The sequence below is a fragment of the Rhea americana genome, unplaced genomic scaffold (assembly GCF_003343005.1).
Source record: "Rhea americana isolate MKP2758 unplaced genomic scaffold, rheAme1 scaffold_31, whole genome shotgun sequence".
Classification (NCBI taxonomy): Eukaryota; Metazoa; Chordata; class Aves; order Rheiformes; family Rheidae; genus Rhea; species Rhea americana.
In genome coordinates, this window is record NW_028186435.1 from 6,704,372 (window position 1) to 6,728,063 (window position 23,692).

General features: G+C 42.9%; 1 protein-coding gene across 3 annotated transcripts in view; it reads right to left on the reverse strand.

Annotated features, from left to right (window-relative positions):
* Positions 1–23,692, reverse strand: part of ATXN1 (ataxin 1) — a 310,686-nt gene that overhangs the window by 216,223 nt on the left and 70,771 nt on the right. For 2 of the 3 annotated variants that reach the window (XM_085310065.1, XM_085310062.1), the window contains exon 1: positions 467–824. The exons of the other annotated variant lie outside the window; for it this stretch is intronic. The gene's annotated coding sequence lies outside the window, so the exon portion shown is untranslated. Of the gene's footprint in view, positions 1–466; positions 825–23,692 lie in introns of those variants that run through there. 3 annotated transcript variants of the gene reach the window in all.

Genomic DNA, 23,692 nt, shown 5'->3' on the forward strand with positions numbered 1-23,692 from the left:
CGCCGCCGCCGCTCGCAAAATGTCCACCGTCCCCGCAGACACCGACACCCCCGGCCGGGCCGCGCCGCGCCGCCTCTGGGGCGGAGGGGGAGGATGAGGAAGGCGCGGCGGCGGGTGGCGGAGGGGAGAGAACGGGCGAGCCCCGCACCCGCGACTCCGCTGTCCCCCCGCAGCCGCAGGCGCTCCCCGCCTGCTCCCCCTCCCCGCCCCGCGGCCGCCGGCCATTTCGCGGCCCCCCCTCCCCCCCAGGCCTCGGCCGGGGCCCGGGCGCTCCGCTCCGCACCGCTCCCCTCCTCCCCCAAGCCCGTGTTTTTCCAGCTGGAAATCGCTGGCGGTTCGCAGTCTAAACAAGGGAAGAAGCCGGGGAGAGGGAAAGGGGTGGGGGGAGGGAGGGAACGAGGCAAAAACAATAACATTAAAAAAAATACATAAAAAAGCAGAGGAGGAAGAAAAAAAAGCCACTTACTGTAAAGTGTCAGTGGAGGTGGGGCTGGCGGGGGGGGGTCAGAGAGAGACTCGCGCACAAATGTCCTCCTAGCTGCTCACAGGGCTCGGGGCTGCTTGGTTTTTGTTTGTTTGTTTGTTTGTTTCGGGGTTTTCAGAGGTTTAAGGTTTTGTTTTGTTTTGTTTTGTTTCCTTCCCCCTGCAGTGACACAGGTCCGGGATGTCTCCACCACTGTAGTAGAAATGATGTCTGCGGTACAGAGCTCGCTCGCTCCCTCTCCCCTCTCGCTCGCTCGCTCTCCCCTCTCGCTCTCTCCAGTATGTAAATGTGTAATAGAAGCCAAATATGGAGCAGTTGGCTGCCTCTGCAACAGCTCAAGGATCCTACTTCATGCAAAAGGTGGGGGGGGGGAGAGGAGGAGGAGGAGGAGGAGGCAAGGCAGCGCTCTGGCAGGCGGCCAGCAGAGCCACACAGATTATTGCATCCGCGCAGCCCCGCCGCCGCCGCCGCCTTAACCCTTTGCGGCGCTGCTGCGCGCTCCGCGGGGCGCCGCGCTGCTCCTCGCACCGCCGCCACCCTCCGCCGTTTCGCTCTTTTAACGCTTTCCAGGCTCCCGACAGCCGGATGCATGTGCACTCACCGCTACTGCGCGCAAATCCCGGCTCCTCGGGATCTCCAAGCGCTTTGCAAGCAGGAAGAAATGTGCAAGGTGGAAAAAAAAGGGGGGGGGGGAAGAAAAAAAAACCCACACCACTATATGGTTTAACACACCACTATATGGTTTGACAGGGAGAGGAGAGCCGGCTAGCAAAGCAAAATATGCTGTCCTTCAGAAAAAGCAGGGAATGCTGGTTTAAGGGATGCATGAAAGTCAGTGTCTCAGTCAAGGCTAGTTTGGTTCTCTAAGGRAGGAAATAAAACTCTGCTGAAACAGCCTCTGTAAGAGTCAGAAAGGGGTGATTTTACTTAAGATGCCTTATTGCATTTTGCTGTGGAGAACTGCAAAGTGTTTTAGAGCAAGAGCCTGCATCCCACTCTCATTTTCTGAATTAGTTCTATTTATCCAGATCTTTGGCATATACTTGAGTTGCTTTGTAGAAAGTACCTTCCACTTCATTCAGACCAAAAGAGACTCTGACTCATAGCATCACTGAACTACAAGACAGTCAGGGCTGAACCACGCATGTTTAGGTACTAACATTCTCTGGATGCTTAGCACGCACTTCATCAAAGATCCCCTCACATCTCTCCCAGCTGTACACAGACCACTGTGAGTCCCTCCCAAACTCKCCCTCCCTCCTCCATAAGGCAGCTTACACTTCCAGGATGCTCCAGCATCAGCTCGTTATGCCCTTACTTCTCTCAACGTGGGTCTCCGCAGTTCATACAATGCAACGGTGGGCAAGTAACAAACACAGATGCAAACTGGAGACCAAAGAACATGTCTTCTTTCTGGAATTAAACTTTTAGGAGAAAAGACAAAACACAGTATTGCCACAATAGGTACAGTTTAAGGAAATTAAAACAATTAATGGAAGAAACAAATGGGAAGAATACAACCAAAGGATGATAGGGCTGCTAGGTTTGCATGCAGCCTGACAGTGGGTCCATAAAGAACTATTCATGCTCTGCTTTGCCATCAGGAAGGGAGGCACAGCACTGAGAAAGCCTCCCCCCACCACCACCACATTGCAAAAATGTTGCATAAATACTCAAGGCAATTATGTACCTGCTCCACAGAGCTGGAGGCTGTGGGATTGATGCACCAATCCACAGGCCTTGGAAAGGCTCCAGGGAGCAGTGTATGTGGACTGCCGGCAATATCTCCATCCAGACCAGGTTGTTTGTTGCAGCTTGTAACAATTTGCCCGCACCACAACCAACTCCAAGGAAGCAGATTTCTACTGTAGATATATGTGTCCATTAGATATTTCTAGCAGTAGAGGTTAGATGTAAAATACACTAGGACTCTATCATGCTGATCTGTCATTCTACAGACCAGCAAAGCAGTCCCTTCTATAAACAACTGTACTAGTTCACCATAATTGCTAAAGAATGTAATAGTAACATTTTAAGCTGCAGTGCTCTTGATTTAGAGTTGATACTGAATATAGACTCGCTTTATGAAGCGTACGGATCATCTACCACTGCAACCTCTGCATCTTTAGTTCACGTTCCTATGAAATCCAACATAATTTTCCATTTTGTGAGCAATCTGGGGATAGAAGTAGCAACAGGCCAAGATGTCTGGACAAACATGCCACTCAGCACTATGCAATAGTGAATATACAGCAGCAGACAGCAAAATTATCTTCATCCAGCTAATGCAAGGTTCATTGATTTAATAAAAGTAACCAAGGGAGAGAGACAGAGACTGGAAATTACTGGAAAACAAGTGAAAGCCCTGGAGAAGCACCAGGGTTCAGGTCTGAGTATGCGGCAGTCTCCCATCCGCCACCTTTTTTATTCCAGTTGCGCAGAGTGCTACCTCAGGAGAAAGGAATCTTTCCTTCTCGGCTGCTCACCTTGCCAAGAGGTGTGGCACACGCTGGGAAAGAGAAGCCACATTCATGCTGAAGCAAGCTTTGGGCAACTTTCCCTTCTGCAGCAGGCTCATGTAAGAGACTTGTGTTACTCCTCCGTTCTGCGGCTATGCTGTTTGCCACAGGACCCACATTTTTTTGCCATGCTCTAGCTCTGAGCTCCTAAATCTCTGTCTGTGTTTCTGCCTCAGAGTTGAAAAAAGACCCCCTAAAATGTAAGTCAATTAGAAATCAAAGCAATATTGTTTTCCTGAACCAGCAGGCAACCTTGAAAACCATAGCTTTGGGAAATGCCGTAACTCCAGCCAACCACCTCAGGATCAGAAGCCATTCCTCACCAGCTTCTAACTGGGAATATGTATCATCGGTTGCATAACAGGCAAAAAAGAGCATTGGGGACTATGCCTCCCTTAACATTGCCTGACACATGGGATATACTACCATATCACAAGATGTTCCTACGCTTCTGCAGTTCCCCTATTCAGGGCCTATACTGGGGCTCCAGCTATTCCTTGTTCTATACCATGAAATAAGGACGTGCTGGTGAGGGCCGAGGGGCTGGGGAACAGCACTTGATTGTGAACTGTGTGACCAGCCAGGGTAAAGGTCCCCTTAGTGTCTACTAAGGCAGTATGGCCAATTGACCCAGAAGTGCAGGAGTAAGCCCAAGAGAAGGAGCCACTTGCTATGGAAAATAAACACGATTCTACCTGCCACCAGGAAGGTTCTCACAACAGACGGAGGCAGATCAGCAGTGAAGGGGTTGGATCTTGCTCCAAGACTAGCCCCAATACATGAAATGGGAGTCACAGCATCTCCAAAACAACATAAACCACCTCGCCTTGCCCCTCTGAGGAAGGCTTATAGCAATGGGGGTGGACACAAAGTAGTAAAATTCAAAAACAACCTATTCCATTACTGGCCCTCCTGCCACCGGGGAGCGAGTGAGCCACAAAATACGGGACAGATGTTAGTCCATCACATGGATGAATGCAGTGYGGACAGAGCTCAGATACTGTGGTGGCGAGTGGGATGCAAGAACACACATAGACTCAAGCATTTTTATTTACTGCTGGTGACATGTTAAAACCGACACGAGTCCCAGCTGAGTATGTTGTCAGCCAAAAGCTATTAATCAATTTGACACGGAAGATGCACGCTGTCTAGAAGAAGCTGTCTTTCAATACACTAGTTGTACTGTCATCTGTGCTGCTTATTTTATAGAATGAATAGTTAACTATGAAAAATGGGAGAATGAGAGGCATAAGAAGTTGGATTTTTTCTAACACTAGCACACAGGGAAATCCAGTGATTAAAGCCATACTGAGTGTGAAAAATAATCTTACAATTATCAATCATTACAGTCTTAAGTCTTCAATTTGTCATAAAATGACATTGTTGGTCTCATTACAGCCTCTAGTGGACAGTAGTAATCCACTTCAAAGACTTCTACACTTTGCTCAAGTGACAGGCGATATCAAGGTGGAGGTTACTGTGAAAGAGCATGCACATACAATCAGTCTTCTCTCATGCCGAAAAAGGATTTTTGAATACTATCARAGGCTTGTTGGCAATGCTCTTAAGGTGTCTTGCTTCATGCTTCAGGTATTAATACTGACTTGCAAATAAACAGAGAACTTCTGCTATTCACTTCGATTTCAGACAGCTTTCACAAAAACTAAATTCATCTCAAATATTTTTATAACAGAAAATACTTGTTGCCATGCTTTTGGCTTAAGTACGATGTTTTTATTCCAACTCAAAATCTGCCGACTGTCCTATCCACCTCCTGTCTATTTATAGCCCTCTTGCATTCAGATAATTTTCGCTAATGCAGTTATTTTCATTATTATTTCAGACATATGCAGTTGATTTAAGGTATTTTAGCAGCTCTGACACATGAGAAACTATAATTTGGATTAGAGCAGACTAATTAAGGTACTTTCCTCAGAGAAGTTAGAAATGAACACAATCTGAACAATAACATATTCGGAATATATTCTTTAACTTGAAGTGCCACTTGTGTGAACATAACGGCATATGACTAACATCTTTATTTTTTTTGTGCGTTCACTTAGAAATCCCTATCAGACCAGGGATGTTGATGATGTTCTCCAGAGCTCTGACTGTGATTGTTTTCAGATGGAAGGAAATTAGATTGGTAGACACAGAGAGCCAATGCTGTCTCTTTAAAGCCACAAGTATCTCATGCAAATTAACATTTAGTGAAATGAGAGCAAAGCATTCACGAAGGCTAAGCAAGTATGTAGTACTACAGTGCGATTCAAAGAGAGAAACTTATGGTTTAAAATGCTGAGGTCCTTTGGAAGCAAATTCAAAAAAAGGCTGCTGTTCATTTTCTTTATTTTACTGCATCGTGCCTAGTTTGGTGTTGTACTGGTCTCCGAAGAAATCATTCTCTATTTGTCATTCCTTGTCGTATACGTAATAGGATATTTAAGTACAAAAATGTTTAACTTGCCACTGCCTTGATTTTCAAAAAGAGGTAACCACACTCCTCTTTAAAATAACAAGAGCTTCGCAGATCCTTAGAAAGACTCAGATCTGAAATGAGATGTGGGGTTTTTTTTTGTTTGCTTCTTGAACAGGGAAAGCAATTCATCGATGAATCAAGAAGACTGATAAATCCTTCATCCTCTGAGGTCTTACAATCTAGACTGGGTTTAGTCTTTTGAATGTGATGTCAGTCCATTACAGGTCCCTGATGTGGAGGGGACAACGACCAACAAGGACCCAAGCTCCGGACTGGGAACCTGCTCCCACAGTGGCCAGGGGAAACCGAAAGTGCTCAGCCTTTCTCTGGAGGTGCTCACTGCTCAGCTGGGCTGGGCACCTCCCAAGAAATCACTCTTGCAAGCTGTCAGGTGCTTTATGGCCTATGGTCTAAAGGTGTCTAAGGTCTCCACCCATTGCCATAACCCCTCCAACACTGCAGTTACCACTAGGGGTGGTGTGAGCAGAAAGGCCAAGGATGCATGGAAAGTAAACTGCTTACTTATCCCTAGAGGTGATCCCTCCACACTGGGGTTAAAGTACATCAGCAGGGCACGACAGGGAAGCTCGTCTCTGAAAAATATTTTAGTTTGCAGGGCTGTCAAGGCAGCACTGTTAACACGGATTAACATTCAACTAAAATAACACTAATGAACTAACGAGACCTGCAATGCTCTGGCCGCTTTCTGGCAGAGGGCTCTCAGCTCCTAGGAGAGAGCAGTCCGAGTGCACAGGCCCCTGCATGATACACTTTGTCCCTTTAAATCAGACCTGCTACAGAGACTTTCCTGGGAGTTCACTGCCAGATTTTTTTGTATCTGTTATGGGCGTTATTGTCTAGACAGATTAGATTAGCATCTATCATGTAAACATTTAGAATTGGGAAATAACTTCTGACCTTTCTTAAAGTGTCTTACCAGCATATAAGACAGCATGGTTTCCAAAGTACTGTATGGTCTCCCTGGTCAATGCTATACATATTTTGATAACTGCAAGGAGTTTTAATGGGAGGAAGGGAGGAAATGGGCTGCTTACCTGTCTGACCAAACCTAGGAACGGAAAACATGGATTTTTTTGACAGCTAAGACCTTTAGTGGCCCCAACTGAGCTGTTCTGGTCCATTGTACAAACCCTTCCTACCTCATGGATCATTGACCTAACAGACCTTCAAAGCCAGTATACTCTATCCTGCTGCCAAACCTGCACATTTTGTCCACATGCTAAAATCCTGATGACATCTTAAGAAAAGTTGCAACATAGGAAGAATAGACATTTTCTGCTCTCACTGTCTATACCTCTTCACAAAATATGACAGAGATGGGCCTGGGCCCCAAAGCTCTCATCCAAATCCAGAATCGAGATTTACAAATTCAGTCAATTCAGSCAAATTAGGTTTCCTGCATTGGTTTCAAGCTAAAGATGAGTACAAACTGTTTTAGGTCCAGGACCAGAGTTATTTTTTATCTATCTTTTGCTATACTAGCAGAAAGTAAAACTAACAACTAATACAGTTTTCTCAGGAGGAACTTAGCTGAGCATCCAGGCACACCAGAAACACCTGCCTGCTGAAAGCACATCTTCAGCCTTCTCCCAAAGTGGATGTCTTTTCCCACAGGGCATCCCCCAAAAATTGTAAAATTCAAACCCCTGCAAATTGTACATTCTACCACATCAGAGCCCCTATGGGGATTGTCCTGCTATTGGGTCCAGTATACCCAAGAGTGTGGATAAGACCTGGAGACCGACTCATTGCAAGCCATTCCTACTCAGGAGAAGCTAGTTCTGAAATGGTTCCTCATTATAGATCAGTTTATATTCTCATTTTCTTTACCCAAAAGGACATAAGAAAGGCCATACCGGGTAAGACAAGGGCCCATGTTCCTCAGCTTGTTAAACAACAGTGGTAATAAGCAGATACTTCAGGAAAAATGAGAACATGGCAAGCATATGATACTTCCTCCAAGTACTCTCCAGCCTCCAGCTATTTTCAGCTCAAGGGACTTCCTGAGCAGGATGTGGTTTCTGCCTGTTTAGTAACCCTCAATAGATTTATCTTCCAAGAACTGGTACAATCTTCCCGTATAAACTTTTAGCCTCCACAAATCCTAWTGTCAAGTTGCACAGATTGATCACCTGATGCATGAAGATTCGCCTCTTTTTGCCTACGACATTTCACGCTCCCACCTCTTGTACTGAGACAGAGAATGGCCAGTCTCCACCCTTATCTCCAGAACTTTGTAGACATCAGCCTGGAAAGTTCTAGCCTCCTCTGTTGTTACACAAACTGCTCTGTTAAAGCTTTCACTGCTTCCTTTGCAGTTCCAAACCTGGTTTCGACTCCCTCTGTCTTGGTCTTAATCTTGTCGTACCCTCTTTTCTCCCTCCATTCTTCTGCCTGTAGAATAGGAATTGTAAAACTTACCATTTTGTCTCATGGAACAGTGATGACAAACTGAAGTATAAGTGTTATTACTATTAAAGCAACATACAGTGTGGAATACAGAGTACTCTCTTTTCCCAAGGCTTAGCCAAGGACTCAGAAAAGCAACATTTTTGCACGTCAAGGACAAAGCAAAACAGCATTAATGTAAACAAAAGTGAAATGATGATACTATCTGCATTTTTTCATACTTATTTAGCAACACATACTGACTAAAACCCTTCTCATTTCATAAACTCTGTCAACTGATCTACTGTGGTGTTAAAAATCTGAAGTGATGGGACATCTTCTGCCATCCTCAGGAGACCATTTTACACACTGATAAACATATCAGGCCTGAAAAATCTGAAATGCTACCAAAGTTGGATTACCAGATGGTTTTCCTGACATTTAGTCTGTATCCCTCCATGATAGAGATAGCACTTTTCTATGATACATCTCATTTCTTAGGACAGACATATTAAGTCATTTCTCTCCCTCCTTTGGCCCAACTTCAGCAAGGTGTGTAAACTTGGTGTCTGATTCAGAGTGTACAAGCTGTCCCGTTGCCTTAATGATTCTGAATCACACATTTTAAGTTAGCTATGTGCTTGAGGGTATGCCTTCATGAACAAGTTATGCTGAGGCAACCAAGGGTGTGGATTTATAGGACACCAGCTACTATGCAATAACTGCATGGATGAACACCCTTTGCCTGCTGGTAAATGCAATGTGGCTTAGCTCAAAGAGAGTTGCGGCTCAGATCAGATCAGCCTCTCCACAACTGCTTTTGCTCCTGTTCTCTGAACACTTCYCCTTTTGTCAGGCTCTCCCTGGCAGTGAGAATATGCCCAGAAGAAAGCCTGATAGTTGCATACAGAGGAACTACCACCTCCCTCACCTCCAAAATGATCCATCTGCAGACACAGCTCAAATCTTGKTTTTTTTGTAACATTCCTCTACAATATTGAAAACTCAAGTCACATTTGCAAGACCCTGTCTTCCTTTGTGACATTAAGGTTTCATCCCTTTTTAATATATTCTTTACAGAGCCTGCATTTTTTATCATATATGGGTCTTCTAATTCCCTCTGCTGGTTAAAAATGTAGAGCTGGGGCAGAGGGGAAGGGAAGAAACAACGAATGATTCCTCAGGTAATTCTCATAGTCAAACCATGCGTACGGTCAAACCAGTATGGAAAGAGAGCGCAGATGGAGGAGACAGGGCTCACAGGCAGCTGTATTCCAGTGGCTGCTATCCCAAAGATACATGTTGGTAGCCTGTAGGTATTGTTACAAAATGTATATATTTTGCAGGGTCCAGTGCAGAGCTTATCAACTGTACTGAAATTCCTGCATAGTTTACAATCTGGGCAAGCATCCCAGCCCCAGTGTTGTCTCTCACTAAAGTCTCTTCAGAGTACCAGAGGTACCCAGAAATGCTCCCAGAAGTTTTTAGCTTAGTGTGACTCACCGTCAAGCTGATCAGTTCCTCAGAGTCTCATGTAGAGATCATCACGAAAACTGCAGAAGAAGAGCTTGCAGGCTCTGTAGGGTCCCTAAAAAGCTCATACCTGTATGAGAGCTTGTACAGGAGTCATGATCTCCAAAATCATTTATGTGAACCAAGACACATTTTTCTCAATGTTCACACATTTAAGATCTCTCCAGTGAGATCATGAAATCTGCACGATGTAGCGAGACTGTTCATGAAAGTTATTCTTTTGGTGATTTTCTAAAATCATTGTTATATTCTAATAACCTCTTAAATCCCTAAATGAAGATGCCTTCTTTTGTTTGAGTATTAAATAATACAGGCTTACAAGTTATGTTGTTTACAATGAATGATGCAGTCAAATACTCCATTATTCAACACATCTCTAGGAATGGCTCTCTGTTGAACAAAGATCAGATTTTTGAGACCATCTGATTTTTCAGAAATAGCATGGGAACAGGGAGATAAGAAGGTAGATCTTTCCAAAGGTGAAATAACAATCTTTCCTCATTTTGACCTAGAAAGATTAGAATTTCCTGGAAATGAAACAAAATAAGAAATCCCAACAACAACCAAGTCCCTTCTTCTAAAGAACTGCAATCTGGTATTTCTTTCTTACTTACTGTGTTTTCTTAGGATTCCCCTCTTCTTAGGTGCTAGCAACCTTCTTAGCTTTTTATTACACAAAATGTTCGTTGAGTTTCTTAAGTTCCTGCAGACTGCATCCCCCAAATCTGCTATTTTGCACTAGTACATTCCTTGAATAGTATGTTGAAATCATGTTGTTTACGGTCACCAGTTGCTAGATTCTTTATGATGCTCAATCTTCAATGAACAGAAASATAAACTAGGATCATTTATCAGCTTGAAATCTTTACTGCCTGGACAACGGACAAAAAATGCTTTGTGCTTATTTCAGGACTTAAACTCTGAATATCTGGCTGTATATAATTAAAATCTCTATAGTTAAAACATACCAAAAACATTTACTATGAAAAGGGTCCAACTATTATTTTTTCTGATTTCCCTTCAAACTCTGTGGTGTTACTATTTTGTTTTGTTTTTATTTTTGTCCCTGTTAAACTAATCCCAAAGATTTTCACTCTCACTGGTCCTGGCTATCAAGTTGCAGTTTGCTGGCATTGTAACTATTTGTGACACATAAAACTCCCCTGCTCTTCCAGGCTTATTCTCTCTTTTATATATTGATTAATACCCCATCTATATTGATATTTCTTTTAGGAGAATTAGCTCACTCTTTCAGGAATGTCCACTAGATAATAATCTCCATCACGATTCCTGGTCTATTCCCCAAACTCTTATATATGGACAGTTGGTATTTAAATGCTCTCCTTAATCTTCATCTTTTGTTTCACAGATAAAACAAAACAAAACAATAACAAAACTGCCTTTATTTTGCAAGYTGGAAGCACATGCCATTAATATTAATTAATTGATTGATTTCAAGTTGGTAAAAGAATTTGCTCTTAGGCTGGGAATGTGGCTGCCAAGTTTCCTGCCTGCAATTTGTTACGGCTCAGTAGTAAACTCCTGAAAATAGGAGTTTGAAATGGAAATACTGACAGGCCTTTTAACTCTGCTATAATAAGCAGGGTGTTTTATCCTGCATACTGTATGTCGTTACACAATGGAAGCCTATCATAATGTGCATGGAAAACAAACAGGGTCTCTTTAGATTACACTCCTGCCCAAAACCGGGCAGATACAGGAAGTAAAACAAGCTGAAAAGACAAAAGAGTAGAAGGTCAAGAACACCACACCCAAACCTAAGCTCTTGGGTTACGCAGTTGAGCACAGGGATCTCTGAGAGCATTTAACTTGAATAATTTTACTTTGATCAGCTTGCCATAAAAAAGAGGTGTAGTCTGTTACACTGCTAACGGGGGCAGACAATRAGACTTTCCAGTAAGCTTAAAGTTTAAAATTATTGTTGTACCCAGGCCTGCTCCGCTCTGCAGAACAAAGCTCCTGAAAGTATCTACTAATTGCAAATGTTCTTACCTGTTTAAAATAGTACATTCCATGTAATTTTGCATATACAAAACACAGAAACACTCAGGCTAGTTAGTGTACTAGTTTTCAAGTGTCAGTTGATACATGCAATTTTTCAGAGTTGCTGAACATTCAGAATTTTAACAGGAGTCAGCTGAGATTCTCCAGATTTATACATGTGTAAATGATGGCACTATTGCATCCTTGTGGAAATAAAATATATTACCATTATTTTTTACAAGGTATTTGGCAACTGGGAAAATAACTGAATCATATGTATGAAACAGAGTCTCTGGGACTTGAACCAAGCACTTCTGGTTTGTAGAACACATGCTTAAATGCCATATATTGAGCTGCCACATCATGTCTATTTTTACTAATTGAGTTTACTTGTGTTTGGGCACCGTACCAGATACTCAGCAAGTCCAGGAGATTAATGTAAAGCCTCTCTCCATTTAGAAAGTATAGGCACTCTAGATTTACAGCTGCTTATTTTGAGGGTGGCTGACTGCTGATCCTGATGTCTTTGAGTAACAGATGGTTTTGTGTGCTGTACTGATAATGAAAATGATGTAATTTGCCACTTAATTCTTAAATAAAGCAGAGAGGCAAGACAAAAGAAAAAGCACTGTATTTACCTTCCACAAATGGCATACCAGAGAACAACAACAATAATAAAAAACATCCCCCACAAAACTGGATGGCAATCAATAGTATTGGAAATTTGCATGAGGCAAAACTTCCATAAAATAACCTGGCCTGATTTGGACTGTGAAAGCACTGGCCCCTGTAATTGTAGAATTTATAGCTTTAATCTTCTTAAGAGCTGCATGGCTCTTCTCACATGCAGAGAAAACAGATTTGATGTTTCTGCGATTAAAACTACTGAGCTGAACTTTGCTTGTTATTGGCTAAAAGCATTTGGAAACCTAATAAAGCATTCCATTAAAATCTTGGCATTTTAGTAATACAAAAGAAATAGGCTTCTCAAAATGCAAGTCCAAGTCAAAAGGACACTCTTTTTTTGGAGGGGGGAAGATTCTGGAATTTGGATTTTTAACAAAGTTTGCAATGACTTACAAATAGATCAAAGGAAAGGAGAGGTAGAATGGAACAATACATGCTTGATGTAACTAGCAACATGCAATTCTTTGTTATTTAAACTTCATGACATTTAAAGACATCTTTTCATGGCCTTTTAAACTTTTTAAAACTTCGCACTTCTACATATGAGTATCCGGAAAAAGTATAGCATTCGTCAGTGACTAGCTGTGTGGTCTCTATCATGTAACACAAGGCCTGATTTTTTAAAATTATGAGCATCCACAACCACAGCTGAAATCAGTGTCAGCTACCAGTATTCTGGGCTTTAGATGATCAGTTTTAGTCTGCCAAAAAAGCTATGCTATAATAATTTTAGCTGTGCAGGAAGCCCATGCTAAACACTGTTATGCCCCAACACATCAGTGGATGCATCTAGTGTTTCTATAGAAAGAGACATAATAATCACAGTGATGGTACTGTGCTATGAGTTGAAAAGGTGTAGTATGGCTGAACAAGGGCGATGGTCTTGCCAACAGTGGTAAGAACCGTTTGGGCAAACGGACAAGGAAGCTGTCTGGTAGGACCTACCCTGTCCAGAGCCCTCACTTGCCTTCTCCACCAGGTACAAGAAGAAGGAGCCTAATTAGCTAGTGTTTTTACTATGCTCTGACAATAAACAAACAAACAAAATAATTAGAGACTCATAATCAAGCACAAAAGATGAAGGGTCTTGTTAGGGTTCACTGAAGCCCCCCTTTTTTTGTCACAAAGTAAACTACAACGTGCTTTGAAATAGCCTGGTCCTGCATGCTCTAGCAAAAACAACTAACCATGCTAAAAGYTGTGCTATACTTGGCCTGCACATAGTTATATCTAATTCAGATCATTTAATTACAGTCTACTTATAAGTTGTGCTATAGTGTGCATCAAGTACATAGGCTGTCCTGGGGAAAGCTTGTGGGATGCTTGTGGGACYTTGGGATGCCTGTAGTGATAACCAGGTGCCAAAGACAATCTAATGTCTACAAAAAATTTTAGCCTGAATTTTACCCAGGTAAGGGAACCACATTGTGGAACCTGGATCAAACAGCTTGTGTGAATGAGTCCTACACAGCTAATGCCAACTCATCCCACTGTAAATGACCCCACAGAGTTCCCTTATGCAGTTCTGTTTTCCGCTCTTTCAAAAGAAACTTGCCTTAACAGCATTGAACAGGATGCTCATAGAACTGGCTGCTAACATGGCTGGTTTGCTTTATTTTTTTGCGGCACCAGCACATGAAGAGCCATCTCCTACAACAGATGCTATCTGACAGTGCAAAAATAATAGCACTCAGACTTAAATTGTAAATTATAAACACTCTCTCTCTAAGTACAAAATGAATGCATAGAATGGGGAGTCTTGTCAACGAAGACATTAGTAAATCAAGTTGAGGAAGACAAATTATTCACTAAAGCTGAAATAACTAAAATTTTATTCAGGTAACACTACTGTCATTAGAGTTCTCCTGTTCTTTGCCATAATTAGTAGATATGAAAGAGAAGAATTACAAACAACACAYAGTAAATTCAGTTACAAGTTTCCTTCCTATGTACAAGCAACAGAAGTGTTTCTATTTTTCAGGTTTATTAATTTCTATTGGTAGAAAAGAAATAAATACTTATTACTAGTAAGAAGCCTGGCCACATCAAGACAGCCATTTCCCAGGAGATTTCATAATTATGTTTTCCCCACCAAACCACAGACAGGGGCATGAATTAAAAGTGACCTTGTTGGCCCACTGGTGCAACTGCCATGTATTTGATTACAAAGTTATTAGTACTAATGCCAAGAAGGGGAGTTACAACATAAGCTGAAAATGAGTTCAAGCACAGCTTTATGCACAGAATGTCCCTGGTAACCTGGCTGCAAAAAGCATTCGACATACAAGCATGGGCTTTTTTAACTTTTAAAGAAAAAGCATTCCCCTGCTCCTCCCTACCTCTTCATGAAAACCAGATGGACTAAAAGCTCTTCAGCAAGCCGTGCTCTGGGCACATACCCTATCTTATGAGGCCTGCAGCAATACTTGGAGCACTTGTAACATTTCAAATCTTTTCAGACTTTTTCAGAGAGGGCATGGAGGATTTGGGGGGAGCAGGAGCAAAGGGATGTATGCAACACCTGGCATAAGGGCATAACCCCATAATTAGGACTTGCATGTGATAATATAATAGCAAAAATATACTGCTTATCTCTGAACTAGTGTAGGTCTAGATTGAACTGAGTGCAGGTCTAGCTAAAAGGACTCTGGACTAATGAGGAGGAAGGGAGAGTATAGGCCCATGGTTGGCACCATCTCATGTGACAGCAAACTGGTGCATTAACGCAGCCCTTGTTCACACAGGCTCTGGCTGCAGGCAGGACCGGGGCTGAGACACAGCGAGGAGGCAGGACAGAGCAGGTACCTCATAGAAGCCCTGTCAAAAGGCAGTTGCATGGTATGTTGCTTCCTGCTCCATAATGGCAGTCCATCAGGCTCCCTGGCGCTCAGTGATCCCTAAACATCATGGTGGGGAAGGTGACCACACAGCTGGCCTAACCAAAGGCATGCAAACGCACATGCAGCGGCATGGATAAAACCAGTTGGCAGTTTAATGTTTTCTTCAGCACAAGATTGGCAGACATCTCCGTGTAGCTCAGTTCAGGATGGSGTTTGCAAGGCCTGAGTCTCACGGTTTCTGGAGAAACAGGTATGCTCAAGAAATGGCAGGTGTCTGCAGGCAGGATTTAATACCTTTGCATTTAATGGGGCTCCTGGGCAGGACCCTCAAACTCCTCAGTATGACAAARGTAGTCAGGGTTTAGCCCAAGCACTTGTATGCGCCTGCACCTCCCAAAGTACCTGCAGCTAGATCCAGGAAAGCCTCGAGCATCAAGAGCCAAAGGTCCCCACAATTGAGGGACCACTGCACTGGGATGCAGGCAGGTAAAGCTGCCTTTTGTAGGGAGCCTGGTCTTGGCTGTATGCATTAAGGGAGCAGGGCTAACCAAATGGCTCTCCTCTATAGGCCAAACCCACCTTGTCCCGTCTTCCCACAAAGATGAAGCAGCGAGGCAAGCACCAACCCCACCAGCTTTGCTGGGATAGTTTAGGGCATGCCCAAAGGTACAGTTCAGGGTGCCCAAAGAACTTCACAGCATGTCAGCATTGAAATCCTTAGCCCAGGAAACTCAAAGGGTTGAGGTCTACCCTCCAGAGCCTGACAAAAGGGATCGGGGTGTACAGCAAAGACAGGGACTCCCTTCTTTGCACACAGCTGGCATGACTATCTCAGTAGCTCTTTCCTATTTCYCAAGAGATCCAGGGGGGATCCTATGTGTGAGCTGTAAGGAAACTGGCAGATCAGTTAGCACACACTGCGATCTGGTGGCCTCAGTGATGACTGGTTTAGGTAGCATAGCAAAAGGGSCACTTTTCTAGCCCTCTTCTCCCCAGAACACCAAGCCACCCTACCTGGCATCTACCCTGGCTGCGCAAAACAGGTTGCAGAGCTGCCACTTGGCTCTCCCATGGCACTTCTGCTCACCCCATTCATTGTAGCTGACAAGTGAAAAATCCATTAGTCTCGTTTTAATGCATATGCAAAGCCGCCACGCAAATCTGACACAACGGCCAACTTCTGCCCATGATGCAAGCTAAACCCAAAACAGCGGAGAAGTCATAAGCAACGATTAAAGTTCAACAAGGAAGCTGATAATGAAGAAGCCTGCCCAGACTATGCCCTCTTCTAGGCAGTGTTACATTAACTACTAATTTTAGAACAGCTAAAAATTTGTCCCAGACCAGAAGCTGACAAGCRGCTGAGCAACACCAATGTCGTTAGAGCTTTGGTTTCAGACACGCTGTTGTCTCCACACTGCAAGAAGTTGTTTCAGTGTGCGAATTTTTACAGGAAGGCACACACTGCTGGTGAATGCCCATAGCAGGAGCTATGTAATATGTTGAAACCATCTGGCATTTTGTGGTTTTACAGTATCAGTCAGACGCACTGTCTGGAAACACAGGGCTCAAACCCAGAGTCCTTGATTCAGATCAGATACCTAGAGACGCCTGTGGATGTTTGGCCGGAATAAGAGCTGCAGAATACAGCACTTAATTAGGCTGCTGAAGTTTATGATTGATTTCAAGGGCAGCTGAGTTAGGAGTCTATTACTGCTTAGGAAGTTTTAGTAAATGTAATTATTATGGCATGTTTGATATAATACATCGTCTTCATGAAATGCTCCGAAATACCATTTTAAAGACTTGTTCTGTTGCCGTTACGCTCTGTACCTTCTGACTAAGGAACAGGCAAGATGATTTGAATCCTGATGTGAAGCTTCCTAAAAACTACCACTAAAATTAATAGAGCATAGTTACAGAAGAGTATTTTGGAGAGAATTACCTTCTCTGGAGTGTGAACAATGCTGCTGAAAGCAGACTCTGGGTTACATTATTCCTGTGATCCAAATTTTTTTAACCAGCTGATGTCACTAGGGAGGTTTGAAGTCTTTAATAATTACAGCTCAAGGCCTAAAGGAAGGAACCGGGGGGGGAGGAGGGGGGAGGAGGAGGAACAGTGAAATTATGTTTCATATGTTGATTCAGAGAGTAACTTGCAATGGCCTGTTAACTTGTTTCATCTAWCAGGAAAAGCAAATTAATTCTGTATCCAGTCGGTTTTATGAGTGGCAGCTCACTTTACTTTCCCACTTAAGAAAGGGAAAAAGTGGCTTTTGGTCACAAACAATTGCTCCCTGCAATGCTGCAGAATAAGATGTAAAATAGGCAAAGAGCTTTGGATACAGCTTCTAATGTCCTACTAAGAAGGAAAATTTGTTTCTTTCATCCTTCCTGAGAGAAAGAATTCAGGTTATGCTCTGTGCTAAATTAAAAAGTGTTCTGTTCAGCTATGTACATGTACAGCTTTGAAAGCTGCTCCTGCTTCTAGGTCAAGGGCTCTCCCTGTGGCCGGCTGCCAGCTTTATCCTTGCGCTCCCATAATCCCTTGAAATAAATCAACTTTCCATTGAAATCCTCTGCCTGTTCCACTTCAGACTAAAATGTGCCGTCTGCGGCATGATGCTCTTTTATACTTCTGCAGAAAAGGGGGAAACAACGCGGCCATCGTCTCGCGCGTGGAGTCAGACGTAACCCACGTTGTGTACGTTGTGTACTCTGCATGTGGCACTGATGCCAGATCTCAGCTTTTATTACAAGAACCGAGAAAACTTGCCTTCGACTGCAGGAGCACTTTGACTGGCTGCGAAGGCTCCCGGGCTGCGTGTGCGCACACGTGGGCACGGGCATGCGGGCAYGTGCGCGCGCATGCGCGGCTCATTCCTGCGCCACTCACGTGGACTGAAACGTGTGGCCACACTACAGTACCTCCTGGCCTGGGCAAGTGAAGCCCTCAAAGATATTTTCCTCTTTTTTTTTTTTCCCCCCTTCCTTTTCCCCCTAATATCAATTTTCTTCTCTGTGTGTTACAAATGAACCTGAATGCATTGACACGTTTCTAGGGAAGACTAAAAGCTGTCACTTCATTCCAGGGAACGAGGCTGCTTTAAACTCAGCTGCAGGAAAGCCCAGATGCTGCTACATCCCCAGGGGGAAATTCATCTATTCTGAAAGGGGGAAACTTCTGAACAATAATAATAAAATATAGTTTAAAGATGCTGCTGCCGTTCTCCTGCCATTGCTGAGGTCAGTACTTTCCAGAATGGGGGCCAGTCAGAAACAGCAGCATTCTCCTTAAAAGACTGACATTTCTGAAAAGCTCGGCTTCTCCTTAAATCTCAGCAACTTTAAATGGTCTGCCAGTTAAATCAGAACAGCCTGCTATAAAGCTTCCAATTTTCTGACAACCTTTATATTCTCTTGGCTCCTACAAGGCCCTAAAGCTGATCGTGTATAATCCTGAACTGAATGTAAAATAAATATGAAAACCTGTCATGATTTTACAGTTTTCCAAAGGATATTTCACTAAATAAAAAGAGCTGTATTTTTGGCATGCAAATGCTCCATATAAAAATCACAGTTAGTTCTTTAAAATAAAGTCACACAAGCCAGTGCCAGATTCTGCCCTCTAAAAATTCCCTCTGAGATCTGGGGAGTAGCTGGCTCTTGCTTTGAGGCAGGACAGGCCCCGAGGCCCCCGCTCTCCCTTCCCCTCCACTAACTCTGTGAATCGGAGCGACAATATCGGCCTGAGCCGGTTCAGCTCCTGAGGGTCCCTCCAGCCTGGGAGGGGTGGAAGATACCTGGGTCTCTTCCCAGCTGGGACGCAGCCTGTGCAGGCCAGCTAAATCCAGAGCTGGGAGCTGCTTCCATGCTTACAATGTAGATATAGCTCAAGCAAACTGTGGCCCAGAGCTGGCCAGCCTTCACATCCTTGAAATCTTTGGGATGGACTCCCAGAAGTGAATGCTGATGTTCGCAGAAGGCTCGCCTCCTCTTTGCTGTGTTCTTCAAACTCTATCTGTCATACAGGAGCGGGGACCACAGGACACAGAAGTTATGTGAGGAAGAAGCTGTGAAATTTGGGAGATGGAGGGATCTGTCCTTATTTTACAGATTTCACGTGTAACTTAAAGAGTAAAAACAACACRCTAAGACCTTGTCACAGATGGACGGATAGATGGATGGATGGATGGGCAGAGGGACAGAAGGTCAATGGCAGAGACGAGTGGGTCAAGAGAAGCACATCCTGGAGGTCTTTGTGCTAAAGAGTGTAAGCAAAGATTTCTTATTTTACTTCAACCTTGTTCTCTCTTCTGTTGCCTAAGAAAATAATAACTGGTTGTAGAAATCTCTTCTGCTAAGCCTGTACTGTTTAAATATCTGTTAACTGTGTATGAAAGGGTGGRCTGTAAGCTGGAGTATCCACAAGACTAGAGCACAGAAATGAGTTTAAGCACTGAGGAACTTAGCTGCTTTCAGGCTCCATTGGCTTTTCAGGCCCCAGAAAGATGTGCATATCCAGAATATCACYGAAAGTCCAGTCAGAGATGCTGAGGTCTAACAAAGTGAGACCCAAACACAGCAACCTGGAGAATGGACTCAAGCCGCATTTTGACCAAAGCCATGACCATATCTATTTAACATTTGGCAGAAATCTAAAAGATTAGCTCTGCAAATCTTGGGATACCTTACAGTTAAAATCACTGTACTGTTTGGATGCTGAAGGACAATTGGGAAGGAGGGAATGGTGGAAAGGCCAGGAAATTTAAAAAGGAAAAATATGTTACCACTCACAATGTTCCCAGGTGTGTAGGCAGAGATCTTCCTTGAAAGGCATCCTGCACGATTTTAGTGTTACACACTTGCCTCTCTTACAGTTACCTCCTAGAATAGGGCATGGGCCACTGCACTGAATATAAAAGTCAGGTTAACACAGGAATTAATATATACACAGGACTGAGCGAAACTATCTGGTTTTCCCCTAGAAGCCCTCAATGGGCAGTTTCTTCAGTTAGCTTCATCACCTTCAGGCTTTCCCTTGAAGTGTGGAATGCAGCTGAATCAAAAAATTCAAAGCAAAACTCAACTGAAACCATTATGTTTCATCTGGTTACATGTCAAAACCTCAAACCTTGTGTACACAGGGCTCAAATTATAAAATCATCAGCCTCAACCCCTGAGCTGGACCCAGGTTTGCCCTAAGAGCCCATGAATCGTCCAGAGAACCTGATCCGAGTTTCAAGTTCAAAATGAAATACTAACCCAAAATGGTCAGGGGACTTTTCCAAGGTCAAACAGTGAGTTAGAAGAGCAGCTAAGAACAGAACCACAGCCCTGGGCACGTCACACTTCGCTACCAACAGAGGTAGAAACTCACACTGCTAGGACATCACTGTGCATAGAGTTAGCCAAACCACCCAAAACAATCACTTTTTTTTTGCCAGTTAATTCTTTTAATAAATCATCTGGCAATGAAAGACTAAACACTACGTCATTCTTCTAAGGATTCAGCTGTGCAAAAAAACATCCATTAATAGTTATTATTGCATAGCTTTAATTTTGCTACACAGTGGCCACCCTGTTTATTGATATGCTGCCACGCTTCTCTCAGTGAAGTCACCATCACTTACAGGTATATGCTGAAGCTAAAGGAATGAGCTCAGATCCACTTATCTAGGTCCCAGAGGAGTCCTATCCATTTGCCTAGATCTCCAGAACTCTCTCAGCTGGTGGTTAATGCCTCTTTGAACACTTTTTAGTAATATCCAAATCTCTGTACCTAAAACATGAGAATAGAGTTCCAAGTTGGGAAACACCATTGCAAATCTGGCCATTGGTAACTCTAATGCCTGCCACAACACAAGGCTCTCTGCAGAGCATTGGAACRATTTCAACTTCATGGCAGAGCATGATGTGCAGTCCCTTTTGAATCTAGATCATCATGCAATGATCACGTATTTGCCTGTTTCATTTCAATACTACCAAAGCTTTAATCCAAAAGACTTTTGGCAATACAGCAAGCAACTGTTCCAGGACCTAGGCTTAATGTTGAAATACCATCAGGGTTGGGAATTTCTGCATATTGCTTTCTAATAGTCCCTGCTGTCTGACACCTGGAACAGCATTAAGGAGTTCTGGCACTGTATCGTGAGCTTCTCTACCAATAATAGAAATTGTTGCTACAAGATGGGAATAAAAGGGAAGAAGAGGAGGAGCAGCATCCAAGGACTGAATCTAGTTAAAGTATTAGAAAATATTTTTTGTGGGATGCAGGGTCAGCATTTGATGAAGGCATGGCTTGTATGTCCTCAGTCAAATACTGAGATTCCTGTACATACCTTTCTTTCCATTCAAATTAATTAGTGATYTTCTGTGTTAGTTTCAGATAGTATGGGAAAAACAAAAACAAAAACAGTTTTGCTTGTAGGCAAATTTCTCTTGAGCTCAGCTGCCAGGACTGTATCTAGGACTAAGCTTTCCCACCATATTACTCCAATATTGAAAGAATTTCTCTGGCTTCTTGTTAAACCATGCACTGATTACAAAATTCTTTTGCTTATATAGGGCCAGATTCAATAAAAATTCTGTCCAGCTTCCACATCATGGAAGGCCACAAAAGCCCTAAAATATTTTGGTTTTGAAGCATGTGTGGGCTTCCATGGTTTGGATGCTGGGTAATGATTCCTGTGAACATGGTCTTCAAAGCTTTTCAAGGTCCTGCTCCATATGGACCTAGTGATTTCTCTTTATTCTCTCCAGTGTGGATTACAATCCACTTCACAGAATCTCTGTTTTATGCCTCTAGCTACAAGCTAAATCCTAGAGGAATAGGTTCTTTTCATATCAGGTCACATCCTCTGCAGAACACTGACAGAGAAATTAGTGTTTCTGAAAAGAAAGCACCACTTAATGTTTTACATGGAAAGACTCTATATGAATATAAGCGAATGGTAAAATCAAAAAGGAAATTCAATAAACTACTCATTATCTATATTCATATGACTAAGCTACACAAGGAATGTAGCTTTTATCCTCCATAAAAATGTACAGATGTTCTATAGAAAACTGTATGAACAAACTTTAACCTCACGACTGCTATTATTTTGTAATAAAAGGCTTACAGCATAATGTGAGCTTTTTTTAGAACGTAAGTTCCATGTGAGTAGTGTGTTGTTAATTTAATATTAATGCAATGCACCAGGAAGAAGTCTGCACAGAATCTAAAATAGAGAAAATCACAGTGCTGCAGACAGATTTGTGGCATGGATTTTATTCGTTTCAGAACTCAGCCACAAAATTCATTGACCAGGATTCCCATTGCCACAGGGCAGTGGATGCATCTACAGACATTTTCGCATGCCTTGCATGCCGATTTTGTTGCAACACTCCTGCTCCTGTTCTCGGGAATCATGTGGTTAAGTCACCTTGCACTGCACTGAAAATCTACCTCTCAGAGTCAAGTGYATATGAATGAGCTTCTTTTTTTGGGGAACAGTAAAAGAAAAAAAGGAAAAAAAAAAAACAGAATAAACTTCTGAGGTTTTTTTGCTGAACCATCCTCCAAGTAGGAGTTGCAAATGCCTTCACCAAACTCTYGCAGATCGCAAGTTCAAGGTCTGCTTTGCTTGGACCACAAAGAAATTAGAGTGAGGGAGCAGAACTGGAGATCTAGCTTCATCCATATAATGCTTCTCTAGTGCCGCAGCCTACTCCTTTGCAGCTTCTGCCATGCAGAATGCCTATCTTGTATTCCTCTAAGGTGTCAGTTCACTCTCTCATCTCCAAAAGCATTGGAGAAGTAATTTATGACTGCCGTTATTATAACCACTTAGTAGCTCCCAAGCATGTAAAAATAGCAACAGTAATCTCTCCCACTTTTTCTTCCTTATCACCCCCCAGGAGAAATAGCTTAATTAATTCTGTAGGGGGTCTCACACACACACTTGAGTGTTTCTGTAAGTTTCAAAGGGAGTTTGACATTTAGTTCTGAAAGCGACAATGTCTACAGACAACTTTTCATTGTGGAAATACATTCTGCTGTGCAGATACAGCTTCTGGAAAAGTTCTGTGTCCCAAAACTTCCTTTTACAGCTTGACAGTTTCATTGCTTCTGTGAAATGCACTTATGTGAGATCATGATYATAAAGGAACGCCCAGTCCCAGACACAGTGAAGGCCATTTTCTTGGAAACCTTCCAGGATCAAATTTGAAAAAAGTCTGGTCCATATGAAATGGAGATGGCTCTTTTCTCTTTCTGTGAGTATTCTGCAGGCACGTAATAGTGCCATGAAGTTTACAGAGGTGCAGCCAACTTCAGAAGCCCTCAGCACCTGGGATAGTTAAAAAAGGAGGAATTTCAAAGTGCTCTTGTGCTTCCACAGTCACCACCTAGGTATAAACTACATGGAAAATTCACATTAGTTTCTCAAAGGCATCATTTTAAATYCATTTTAGCTAAACTCATATAAAAGACTCAGTTGGTACTCTCGTATTTCAATGCTAAACCATGTCTGTTTTGATCTAAACTTAAATCAATTTAAGAACAGATTYGGAAATTGCTGAAAAACTGGCCTTAAGCTAGCACAGCCAATTTGGTTTACATGTGAACTGAAGTAACACTGATGCAGCTATTTCATATAACTGAGGTCTTAGACTTGTCTGGTTTAGTCCTGGACATTTTCTCTGCACTGCAATGCCAAACTTGGGTAGTCACTGACATAGTTAGGAAATGGTG